Source organism: Periplaneta americana, chromosome 5 (genome assembly GCF_040183065.1).
Source record: "Periplaneta americana isolate PAMFEO1 chromosome 5, P.americana_PAMFEO1_priV1, whole genome shotgun sequence".
NCBI classification, from domain to species: domain Eukaryota; kingdom Metazoa; phylum Arthropoda; class Insecta; order Blattodea; family Blattidae; genus Periplaneta; species Periplaneta americana.
The window spans coordinates 1268437-1281456 of NC_091121.1; the positions used below are offsets into that span (position 1 = coordinate 1268437).

At 33.9% G+C, this 13020-nt stretch overlaps 1 protein-coding gene across 2 annotated transcripts in view; it reads left to right on the forward strand.

Moving 5' to 3' along the window:
- Window positions 1–13020, forward strand: part of LOC138699411 (uncharacterized) — a 169309-nt gene that overhangs the window by 10750 nt on the left and 145539 nt on the right. For both annotated transcript variants that reach the window (XM_069825276.1, XM_069825274.1), the window contains exon 3: window positions 2573–2695. The gene's annotated coding sequence lies outside the window, so the exon portion shown is untranslated. The remainder of the gene's footprint in view (window positions 1–2572; window positions 2696–13020) is intronic.

The following is a 13020-nucleotide window of genomic DNA, read 5'->3' on the forward strand; positions in this document are numbered from 1 at the left end:
ACTAATCATGTACAACAGATGGCGAGGGATAAAGATTTTTGTTTGTCATGTAATTCAACGTTTTCGAAGTTACATGAAATTCTGTCCTAACCTTGTATGCATTAAAAGTAAATATGTCGGTTGCTACATTAACCATTTTTTTAGTAGGTTATTTTACGACACTTCATCAACATCTTAGGTTATTTAGCGTCTGAATGAGATGAAGATGATAATGCCGGTGAAATGAGTGCGGGGTCCAGCAACGAAAGTTACCCAGCATTTGCTCATATTGGGTTGACGGAAAACCCCGGAAAGAACCTCAACCAGGTAACTTGCCCCGACTGGGAATCGAACCTGGGCCACCTGGTTTCGTGGCCAGATGCGCTGACCGTTACTCCACAGATGTGGACTTAACCATTGTACAGTATCGTTTACTCTCCGTTGCTTACACTCCCACTCCCCTTTGCGCTGCATATGTCTCGACATTGTGAATTTTCTCTCTTCATTCAATTGCACTTTGGAATTTTTTTCAATTTCACTTGTCGACTATTGATTGCTTCTCAGTTGGGATTATAGCCTGGTTCGTTACAAATCATTTACACAATTGTGAGCGTTCTATCACTTCGCATTCTCGAGTTACACTGCCAAGGCTACTATGGGACCTGCCAATTCGTGCCTAAACTTCCCCTCTACCGCAGTGAAGATAGATGATGTGACTCACTCAACTCAATGATACGTTGGATACATTTACCCTACTGTCGGTCTCCATTTACTTTATTGGAATGTGTCGTGTAGTTTAGGAATTATATGCATGACAAAACTGGCCTGAAAATGTATCGACCGAATTTCTGGGATATTACTTAGTGTTGAACAGAACTTATACACGCTAAAAAAAATAAGAATGGCTTTAGTATAAATTTTCTGGCTTAAACACATTGGAGATTTGAAAGTAGCCTCTATTAATATCCTTCCAGCCTGTTACTGACCAGAAGAAACTAATACACAGGGAATAGGGGTTGCCAATTTCAGCTCTAGAACAAATATTCAACTCAATATCATTAAATGATACAGTGAGTCTACTAGAGCTTAATATTCATAGAGTGAACAGTAAGTAATATCCATAATTTCAGGGAGTTGTTTGAGATATTTCAAACAAAACAGTTTAATACAATTTTGCTCGTTTTTGCTTCCTTTTGGAGATAAAAATTTTTTTATATGAAACATTTCATAGCATGTTTTGGGAAAGCCACTGATTTAATCCCAATATACTCAGTCAATTTAAGAGAGCAATGAATAAAATTATGATAATGAATGATTGAAAGAATTTTAGTTTTGTTCTTCAAATGTGCACAAATTTAATCCAGATAAATGTAAGATTGTTGTTGTTTTCTAATGCCAGGCATATGACAATAAAGTCATTTGACCTCTTGCACTCCAATATTTTTCAAAGATATTATCATGGTCAGCCACTGAAGCACAGATTTTGAGGTGTTCCGAATCCATTTCTTGGTTTCAGTTGCACAATGGGCAGTTAGGGGACTGATATATTCCAATTCTATGCAGGTGTTTGGCCACATAATCATGGCCTGTTGCCAATCTAAATGCAGCTACAGACGATTTTCGTGGTAAATCGGGAATTAACTGTGGATTATGATGCAGAGAGTTCCATTTTTTCCCCTTGAGATTGTGTTATCAAATTTTGTTTGTTGAAGTCTAAGTATGTAGATTTAATAAATCTTTTCACAGAGTAATACGTAGATTTAGTAGCAGGCTTGTTCTCTGGAGATCAAGGATCCATCGGTGTATAAATGAACCCAGTTTTGTGGAGGGTACCTAATATTAATTGTCTCTAAAGACAATTGTTTCATTATTTCAGTGTTTACTTCTGATTTCAGTATTTCTTCTGTTAAATTTAGATTATATTCTATATGTAATAGAGTTAAAGAGTTTGGTTTAATTTGTAAGTTTTCTTTTAAATTCGGGATATTGATTTTCTGTTTTAATTCTTGAACCATGGATATGAAACTTTTTTGAGTTTTCAGTCTACAGAGAGGACTGTATGAATGCCAATTGTTTCCTGGGAATCTGATAAGTTTTTCATATTGAATCAGTGCTTTTTCTTCTATTGTCATTTTGATGCTGTTAATATTAGTGAGGAATCTCATAGAATCTATGGAGTTGTTTTGATTCCACCAGTAATGGCCTGTGAGCTTGGTTTTGAACATATTCTACTTCGTTTATGACAGGTGAAGTAATTAAAATTTCTCCGCAGTATGTCAGCACTGACTGTATAAACATTTTGAATGTAGTTTATGAAGTATTCCTGGAGCATCCCCAATTCTTTCCTGCTAGATTGTAAAATTCTTTTGCTGAACGAGAACGAGAAATTAATGATATTACTTATGGTTCAATCTGTATAAGGAGAAATACAGAAAATTGATTTAAAAAGCAATGGAATATATGAGGCACTGCGTATAGCAGGGGTGAACTCAACAAAGAATCACGATTTCAAGTTTGCTCCTAATACAACGTATCCACAATGCCTCATACTCTTTCCAGCATAATTATTACTATTTTCTTTTCTTCTTCATAGCTGCCGAGTGGTGAATTGCAGTTATCTGATTCAAAGGAGGATCTCCTATAAGATATTCTGCACAACAGTCTTGCTAAGGAAAACAAGGAGATTCTAAGACTGAGAAAAGTACTGGTATTGAAAGTAAGTAATACTTTAGTATATATAAGTTACATAAATCAAAATGTATGTTGCTGACAGACCTTTTATAAATGTTATAACACTGGCTCTTCATCTGACAAACATTTATTGAAATCAATTTTTAAACACATACTTCTTTACTTTGTAGACAAGATATATTCATATCAGCTTTGGGACTGTAAGCTTTCCATTAAGAACTTTATTTTATTTCACTTCCACAAGGAAATACGTGTGTGTTATTATTATCTGCTTTATACCCACCTTGCTTTTAGTACATAATAATGAATTGACACACATATCAGTAGAGCCCGGATTTTATGTAATATGGAAATGAGAAATATGTACTGTACATAAAGTGGCAAAATATGTAGATAAATATGTAATAAATAGGGCAAGGTAATTAATGATTTTGCATCTTTTTCTTATGAAGGTTTAAACATTGCTAGCATATATGGAAATGTATGACATTAAAAACCGGGTTAAATAAAAGCAATTCGTTAGGGCATTTTTTTTGCATTTTCTTAATTTTTTTACGGATGTCATTTTTTAGCAATTTTTAGGTCATTTTGAGCATTTTTTTACACTTTTAGGAAGGCTGTGACATTATTTGTATTTGATTTGAGATTTTTATTATAATTCAGTATTTTCCTTGTCAATACAATTTCTTGGAATTAAGTAGATGTTTGCTAGCTTCTACCCCTATTTTTCAAGGTATGTGCATAATGAACTTGCCCACTTCTAGGAATTTTATTCAAATTCCTAGAGCATATGCTAGCTTGTACCCCTATTTTTCAAGGCATAATGAACTTGCCCACTTCTAGGAATTTACCCACACTCCCACAGAGATTCCTTTCTCCAGGTAAACTGGCATTGTTATGCTGTTAATTGAGGTGGTCAGTTGTTTCTAGTCGTCTGTGTGAACAGGTCAAGAGCAAAATGCCTAAAGTAAAGGAAACTGCTAGTGTTAAATTAAAGGCATTTGTTTCAAAATATGGAGAAAATATTTTTTCAATGGACGGTCGTATTTTATTCTGCAAGATCTGTGATGTGAGAGTGGCTGCTGAAAAAAAGTTTATGATAGAACAACACATGTCACGGGAGAAACATAAACGTGGCCTGCAGAGACTTGAAAATAAATCCAGTGTAAACTTACAGCAAATGCTTCTGGGGGATACGTGTTCAACGTTTTTGCCATTTTGTGAGAAACTATGCGAAGCTTTTCTATCGGCTGATATTCCACTTCACAAACTGAATCATCCTAAGCTCCGAACTTTCTTAGAAGAGGAGACCGGAAAATTAATTCCAGATCCCAGAACATTGAGAAGAACATACATAGCTCGGTGCTATGACAAAACTTTGAAAAAAATAAGAGAAATGATTGGAGAAAGAAATGTATTCGTATCCATTGACGAGACAACAGACTCTATGGGCTGTTATGTAGCTAATGTTATTATTGGCGTTTTAGAAGCACGCAGCCCTGGAGAACAATTTCTATTACATTGTGAGCATCTGGACAAAGTCAACTGCTCGACGATCAGCTTAGTATTTGACCATGCATTGAGAAAACTTTGGCCTGATGGGATTCGAAATTCCAATGTATTGCTTTTTATAACAGATGCAGCACCCTACATGATGAAAGCAGCTGCTTCTTTAAGTGCACTGTACCCAAAAACTAACTATCACCACGGCATGGCGCGTCCTCAGGTTGCGGATAGAGGAGACGGCCTCCAGATATGGAGGGTAGCTGCGAATATATTGAATAAGCAGTCGTGGACAGCCGATAAGGGGTGGTCCTCCAGCTTGGGGGTTGGACGAAGGGCTAACAACCCATCACCGTAAAAAACAGCTTGTTACGTATCCCTATAAAGTATATGATTATGTCTCGTGACCAGAATATTGTACGAAATGGAAATATAAAAATTGGAGATTTATCCTTCGAAGAGATGGAAAAATTCAAATATCTTGGAGCAACAGTAACAAATATAAATGACACTCGGGAGGAAATTAAACGCAGAATAAATGTGGGAAATGCGTGTTATTATTCGGTTGAGAAGCTCTTATCATCCAGTCTGCTGTCCAAAAATCTGAAAGTTAGAATCTATAAAACAGTTATATTACCAGTTGTTCTGTATGGTTGTGAAACTTGGACTCTCACTCTGAGAGAGGAACATAGGTTCAGGGTGTTTGAGAATAAGGTGCTTAGGAAAATATTTGGGGCTAAGCGGGATGAAGTTACAGGAGAATGGAGAAAGTTACACAACACAGAACTGCACGCATTGTATTCTTCACCTGACATAATTAGGAACATTAAATCCAGACGTTTGAGATGGGCAGGGCATGTAGCACGTATGGGCGAATCCAGAAATGCATATAGAGTGTTAGTTGGGAGACCGGAGGGAAAAAGACCTTTAGGGAGGCCGAGACGTAGATGGGAGGATAATATTAAAATGGATTTGAGGGAGGTGGGGTATGATGATAGAGACTGGATTAATCTTGCTCAGGATAGGGACTGCTGGCGGGTTTATGTGAGGGCGGCAATGAACCTTCGGGTTCCTTAAAAGCCATTTGTAAGTAAGTAAGTAAGTACCCAAAAATGGTACATCTGACGTGTTTAGCGCATGCATTACACCGGGTTGCAGAAGAAGTACGTGCAAATTTTCCTGAAGTGGATAAATTAATTGGATGCGTGAAGAAAGTATTCTTGAAAGTCCCCTCTCGAATTTCAGCATTCAAAACAGAAGCTCCAGAAATCCAATTGCCATTTTCACCTGTTTTGACTAGATGGGGAACATGGCTCCAAGCTTGCAGTTATTATTGCAAGAATTTCGATGTTGTGAAGAAAGTGGTTGATTCTTTTGATAATGGTGAGTCAGTGTCAATAAAAAAGGCGCAAGAACTGTTAGCTGATAAAGAAATTGCTGGTAAACTTTCTTACATAAATACTAATTTTGGATTCCTTCCTGATGTCATAACTGCACTGGCAAAATCCCAAGTGACATTAGTGGAACAGCTACAAATAGTGGATAAAGTGATGAATGATTTGAACCGTGCATGTGGTAAAGTGGGTGATGCAGTGTCAATGAAAATGAAAAACTGTCTAAGCAAGAACAGGGGGTACACAACATTGTGTTCAATTGGCAGAGCTTTGTCTGGTGACAATTTTTCTCTTCCTGACTGTGAATTAAATCCAGGAGATATTGCTTGCTTTTAGTTTGCTCCAATTGTTTCCGTTGAAGTAGAGAGAAGCTTTTCCGTTTATAAGTCGGTACTAGCAGACAATAGACAATCATTTTTGTTTGAAAATCTCCGCCAAGTTTTGATTGTTAACTGCAATTCAAAATTGTTGTAAAAGTGCACTTGATATTAATTTTCTGCAATACAAGGTACTGTAACATGGATTTTTTAAAATTTTATGTAGTTCAGTAATCAAGTGAGTACTTAACATAATTAAAAGTATTTTCATTGGCAATGCTTTACTTTTTATTGGTCATTTTTTTGTTTTTTAGGTCATTTTTTGTATTTTTTAGGTCATAAATGCATTTTTTATTTTGCATTTTTTACCAATTTATAGGTCATTAAATGCCTTGCCCTAGTAATAAATAAAAAATATGTAACTTAAAAATTAAACTTTATTGGATGTATTTTTGCACACTAATGAAAAATTACAGGTGCACATGTGATTCAACCTCAATTATTGTCTGGTGGCGCAATTAATAATTGAATATTTTTTTCCATATTTTTTGCTGTCATTGATCGTCTCGTCAGTGGCAACCCATAAGTAGAAATCATCAAGTTCAGCTCTAATCGTTTCCATTGTGTCAATGTAGCAGGAGTTCAAATAATTTTTATGGAGTATTGATTCATGCGAAATATTGAAGTTGTGGTATTTGCGTAGGAAAGCTTGAAACTTTGGAACTCCAAGTTTATACCATGGTATGTTTGCAGCAACCATTGCCACGCACAAATTTTTATTAAATTCACTGTACAAGACGAAGAATGTTGCACCACCACTTGTGTAACAAGAACTTGTTTCTTTTCAACGGAGCACGTTTTTTATTTCTCACATGAAGTTCAATTTTTAAATGCTGTTCTAACTGTGACTTCATGGAGCAACCAATGTGTTCGCCACACACTTTGCATAGCACGATTTTACCGTCGTAGTAAAGGAATCGTCAATTGAAATCCAGCAGTAGACTAGCTATTTGTATCACCTGATGTCAAAATAAGCTTCATAAGAAAACAGAAAAAAAAACTATTGTTTTCTTTTAGAGCAATTGATTGGAGATGTTTGTGGGAAATGGTTATACCCATAGGGTAACTTTCACTTTTTCCTTCACCGCGTTAGCAGTACAATGACCCACCCTTCGCAGTGGTATTTGTTCCTACTTTACCGTTACTTCTTAAGGGATATACACACTATTAGCATTGCAAACAAATGTCCATTTTTTCACAGAATACGTTACTATTTTCAATTATTAAATTATATTTACGCACTGGAGACGAAGAAATAAGCTTTATAAACAATTTTAAAACATATAACTTAAGAATTAAGTAGAGGGAAAATTGGTGAAAAAAATGTGTATTCTTTCAAAATATGTGAAATATGCCAAAATATTTATTATGCACCAAAATGTGTAAAAATATGTAACTTTAAAACATTGGAATAATGATCTCTTTGATATGATTCGCCAACATTTTAGCTTTCCTTATAGCTACATACAGTGATGGACAGAAATATTCGTATGAACCCTTTATCTTCATTAAATTAAACATTCTGACGAATTAACGTTATAATTGTGCTAATTTTTCTTTTTATCATAACATAATTCCTTATTGTTTCTATCTATAGTGAGGATCACGTAAGTTCAGTTCCCAAACAGCAAATATTTCCGTCTTGTCAGTGTTGCCAACTGTTACCAGATATCACCACATGTAGTAAAATCACGATCCTATGTACTGAATGACTTCTTTACTCACCGTACTTTACCTTTATGTTGGAAGGTTATTCTAAATAGTTTCAATAATAATTTCTAATATATTTTCGTAGGCAAACTATATGGGAAATGGAGGAAATGAATCACATGAGAAGTGTATTGATATGTTCTATTCTTTTATTCCTTTACATTATTATTAGTATTAGCATTAATAGGTTACTAGACGTAAATATGCAACAAAGTATAGTATATAATATAATATTTAAGAATCAAATCTGTTCCAAGACCAATTAAATTATTGTCACTTCACTTCAAAGATTCCAGCGTACATATACTGTACTTCCTAAAGGTAGATAAATTAATAACCAATTGACTTTTGGTTGGAATTCGAATGAACTTCTGATTATCTTTTGAAGTTAGTAAGGAAATGGATAATACAACTAGGCTAAAACTGAAATAATAATAAATCAACTTACAAAAATAATTTTGGTCCTTAAAAGCCATAAGTAATTTCACTTCTAGATACCTTTTTAAAGATTTCATTTGTTTGTAAATTGCTTAATAATGTTACACTTACACTTATTATTTCTGCAACTCCACGTCTGTCATTGAAAAAATGTATGATACATAACTGTGAAGTCTCTTTTTGGCTTTTGTGTCCTAAATTTAAATAAGAAAAAAACAAATGATTCAAGAAATGTGAGTTGGTGAAAATTAAGTACTCAATTAATAAAATAATTACTACCAAAAGAGTATTTTATTAATTCCATACAAAAGATGGATTACACAGAACAGGTGGCCAGAAATCATACATTTATACACAACATACAGCATGAAACGATCATCCAAAAATGCTTTTTGTACACAATAACATCTTTCAAACGAAGTGAAATAGCCAATAAGTTCAATAAATATTACACTAATAAGTAATAACTATAATTAATAATTATCTACAAGCTGTAAAAGGGAATAAAATAGTATATTGTTGAAATTAGGGAGTTATGGTTTATTATGTATATTTATAATTTTAATTACTTTTTCTACATTTAATTATATTTTAATTTCTATTAGATTAGTTGGTGGTGTGGTTGTTAGTTTTATCTGTGTACATCAGACTATTAAGGAAAAACTGAAAGAAATATTAAATCTACAATCTACTTTATATAACAATATTTAATCAATAACTGAACATTACTATTAATTTAATAACATAAGACCCAAAACATCTCCAAGTCCAGACAATACACATGCTGATTTTCTTAAACATGTTGGCAAACAAGCAAACTCACTACTTTTATCTTGTAATCTCATCTAAAGTACAATATCTGTCTGGAGAAAATCTATCATAACATCAATTTTGAAAAGCAATCATTCAACTAATATCTTTTCGAGTTATCGGCAGATACCACTTACTAGTATGATAACCAAAATTATGGAAGAGATGATTTCATAGATTGAATTGGTTCCTGGAATCTAGTAACTAACTTTCATCTTATTGAGTTGACTTTAGAGAATTACATTCAACAAATGGACAGATTTTAAATTTTAGTCAAGATATTAAAGATAGGCTATTTTAAACAGAAAACAAAACACCTTAGCAATTTTAATTTATTTTCAAGGATCATATGGCTCTGTAGATATAAATCACTTAAGAAATTGCAAACTTAGGCTGTCCATGATAAAGTGTTACACTGGGTCAGTGACTTGATTATTTGATTCATTGTCACAAATATGTAAATAGAGACAGATTCATCTGGGCTTCCCACATTGTTGTTTTCAGGAATACATTTTCCAATATTAAAGTCGATGGTCTAACTAAAGAAATAGATCTTATGATAATCTCATCATTTGCAGATAATATGGTTGTCTAGAACAAAAAATCACAGTCCACAAATATTAATAAATTGAGCCAAAATCCCAACAGACTTTTTGACTCTACTTGGAGAACTCAAACTTGCTCAATTAAGGGAAACTTTACTAATAAAACACAATCCCAAGTTATTTGAAAATGAATAGTATATAAGTTAACCTTAACAGATGATGTTAAGAAATGTGATACTTCTCCAGACATTTTAAAAATCATTAGAAACGATAAATGATCTGGTCAGTGAGTGACTACATACAGTATTTTTTAAAGATGGATCCTGTTTACCAAGCTATAGATGTAGTGGTTTGTAGTACAATACCAGTATATTCCCTTTTACAGGGAATTATATTCAAACACTTATTTGCCCCATTTTAACCGTGACAATGCTTTTTAGTTCTTTTAAACATTCTGGTTATTGTATTGTGTTTGTGTTTAGTGAAAGATTTTAGGTAAGGCGCAAACAGCCATAGTAGCTGACGCGCCCTTTTTAAATGCCACTAACTAACTAACTAACTTCAAACACTGACTAATTTTGATAGTGAAAATTTAGATACACTTTTAAGCTTACAAAATCTCCAGTATCAACTTCATAAATCTGAGAAGGCTGTCATACTATCAGATTCAAAATCAGATATTCTTGCTGCAGTATTGGACGTAACAGCATGAAATCTCAATATTTTACAGTGTTTTAAAATTTTAAGCAAAATGGTCGAATTACATCGACGACTGGTACTTCCGTGGATCCATGAACTTTATGGAGTGGGAGGTAATGAGGTAGCTGAAAGGTAGCAAAATTACTGTAAGGTTATCTATACCTGCATCTTACCACACTGTTAAAAGAATAACAAGATCAGAACATGACAATGTGGTAACAAAAATCGGAATGATTCTAAAGCAAATGAAAAAATTGCAATAGGCCATCCGGCATCCGCTCCACGATGGAGGAAAATCCTCAGAAGAAACCAACGAATCAGACCAAATGGGGGATCCAACCTACCCTCGAGTGCAGCTGTGAATTTGCAGGCCAACGAGTCTACCGACTAAGCTACATTGGTGGCTCCACTAAAAATATGAGGTACATGGCACTCAGATTATTAAATTGACAAACCTAAACAATTATTCATCAGTTAAGCTATAAAATATAATACACAGCAAGCAAGTTAATTCAATTTAAAAGTATCATCATCATCATATCCCTCACGTATTAGACCCTACAGGATCTGTTACGGTCTCATGCCAGCGCTTTCGTGGTCTTCCCAATTTCCTCTTTCCTCTTGGTACATACGTAAGAATCTGTTTAGGCCATCTAGTGCGATCCATCCTTTCGACATGTTTTTTCCACTGAAGTCGATATTGTTGAACAAAATTAACTATAGATCCATTTTGAGTTCCTGCAATATGTCCACATTTTTACAGTGTCCCAGCAAAGAGCATCCCGCTGTTCGTCGCATGAACCTCATTCCAGCTGTCATCAGCCTTTGCTCATCAGCTTTTCTGATTGTCCATGCCTCGCTACCGTAAGTGAGGACCGCTCGAGCTAGTGTTTTATATACCTTTAGCCTTGTATGTTTCTGAACATGGGAGGATTTGAAGACGGCATTAATAACGCCAGTGATTTTTATAAATTTAGATATTTTGTTTGACATATCTTCATCAGTGATGTAAGAGAGGTTATAACCTAAATAGTTAAATGAGTTAACACGTTCAATTAAAGTATTATTTATCATGATCTTACTGGGAATTGGGTTCTCTCCCGAAAATGCCATGACTTTTGTTTTCTCTTTTGAGATTTCCATATTGAAATCAGAGGCGATTATTTGCAAATTATAAATGGCTCTTTGTAAAGCATCCTCTGTTTTAGCGATAATAACCTGATCGTCGGCAAACATTAGTGTATCGAGAACTGTGTTTCGATTAATTTGAATTCCAGCATGATGACTTTGCCTCCAAATGTATAAAATATGGTTCATATATATAATAAACAACAGAGGGGAAAGACCGCACCCTTGTCTAACACCTTGGTTGATGGAAGTCCAGCTAGTAGTTCCGCGTTCAGTTCTTATGGCAATTTCATTTTGTTGATATAAATTATAAATGGAGAGAATGATTTGGTTTGGCACATGATCATAGCGTAAAATCTCTAAAAGTTTATTTCTATCAACTCTATCAAAAGCTTTTATGAAATCAATAAAAGCTAAGTGGGTTGGAATATTAAATTCTCTGTGCTTTTCAATTAAAATCTTCATGGTGAAATAGCTGTCACAACATGATCTTCCTTTTCGGAATCCATTCTGTTCTTCAGTGATTTTGTCTTCGTAAAGATGTGATAGTTTATTTTTGATTATGGCTGTATAGATCTTATATCCAGAATTGAGAAGACTTATACCCCTGTAATTTTCACATAGTTTTTTGTTTCCTTTCTTATAAATGGGTACTACAATGGCTTTTTGCCAACTTTCTGGGGGGTTTAATCCTGCCCAGATATTGTTTAAGAAATATAAAAATCGATAGGTAAATTCTTCTCCAGCGTATTTAAAAAGCTCGAAATTTAAATTATCTTCGCCTGGGGCTTTCCCGTTTTTTAAACGTTTATATACTTCAATGAGTTCATCATAAGTAATAATATCTGTTGTGTTGTTGTTGGAAAGTATAAAAGTATAAAAGTATAAACAATTCAATCAGTTGAAATATACAGAAATTGATAATACATATCATGCAAATTACTTCAAATTACAAGCATAAACAATTCATCACTTGTGGTATACAGCCTACTATTTAATTAACAGCACATATAATTCATCAGTTAAGCTATAGGCCTACAGTCTACTATTCAATTTACAGCATATATAATTAATCAATTAAGCGAACCAAAATATAGTACAATACATAGTAAAATAATAAACCTAATTTAATAACTGAACTTCTATGAAAATCTACAGTGGCAGTACTCATATTATCACAGGCCATGATTGTCTCAAATATTTACAAAACTGATATTTCAGAATCTCCCAGTGCCATTTCTGAAATCTCAATGAAGATATGGATCATTGTCTTGACTGTCCAAATTTACACAGCTTTCAATCATCTGGTTAAATATTGGAGTGCAAGATAACAAATGACATCAACTGCAGAACACTTGGTATCAATCAAACAACAACTTCATTACATTAAGGGGGGGGGGAAACTGAAAGAATTAATTGTATATAGACACAACACATAAGACAAGGCCGCTTCAGGACAGTAATTGGCAAGGCTCTGTTGTCTTAGGATTCTTATGTAGATTCAATTTCACCTGAAAGAAAAAAGTAGCATCTATAAGTATGCCTAATCATGAGAAATAAGAGAAACAGTTGCAATAGTAGTAGTAGTAGTAGTAGTAGTAGTAGCAGTAGTGATAGTAATGATGATAATAATAATAATAATAATAATAATAATAATAATAATAATAATAATAATAATAATGACTGTAAAGTATGGAAATTAATATTGCAATGTAATATCAAAAGGTGATTTCACACCATCAACTC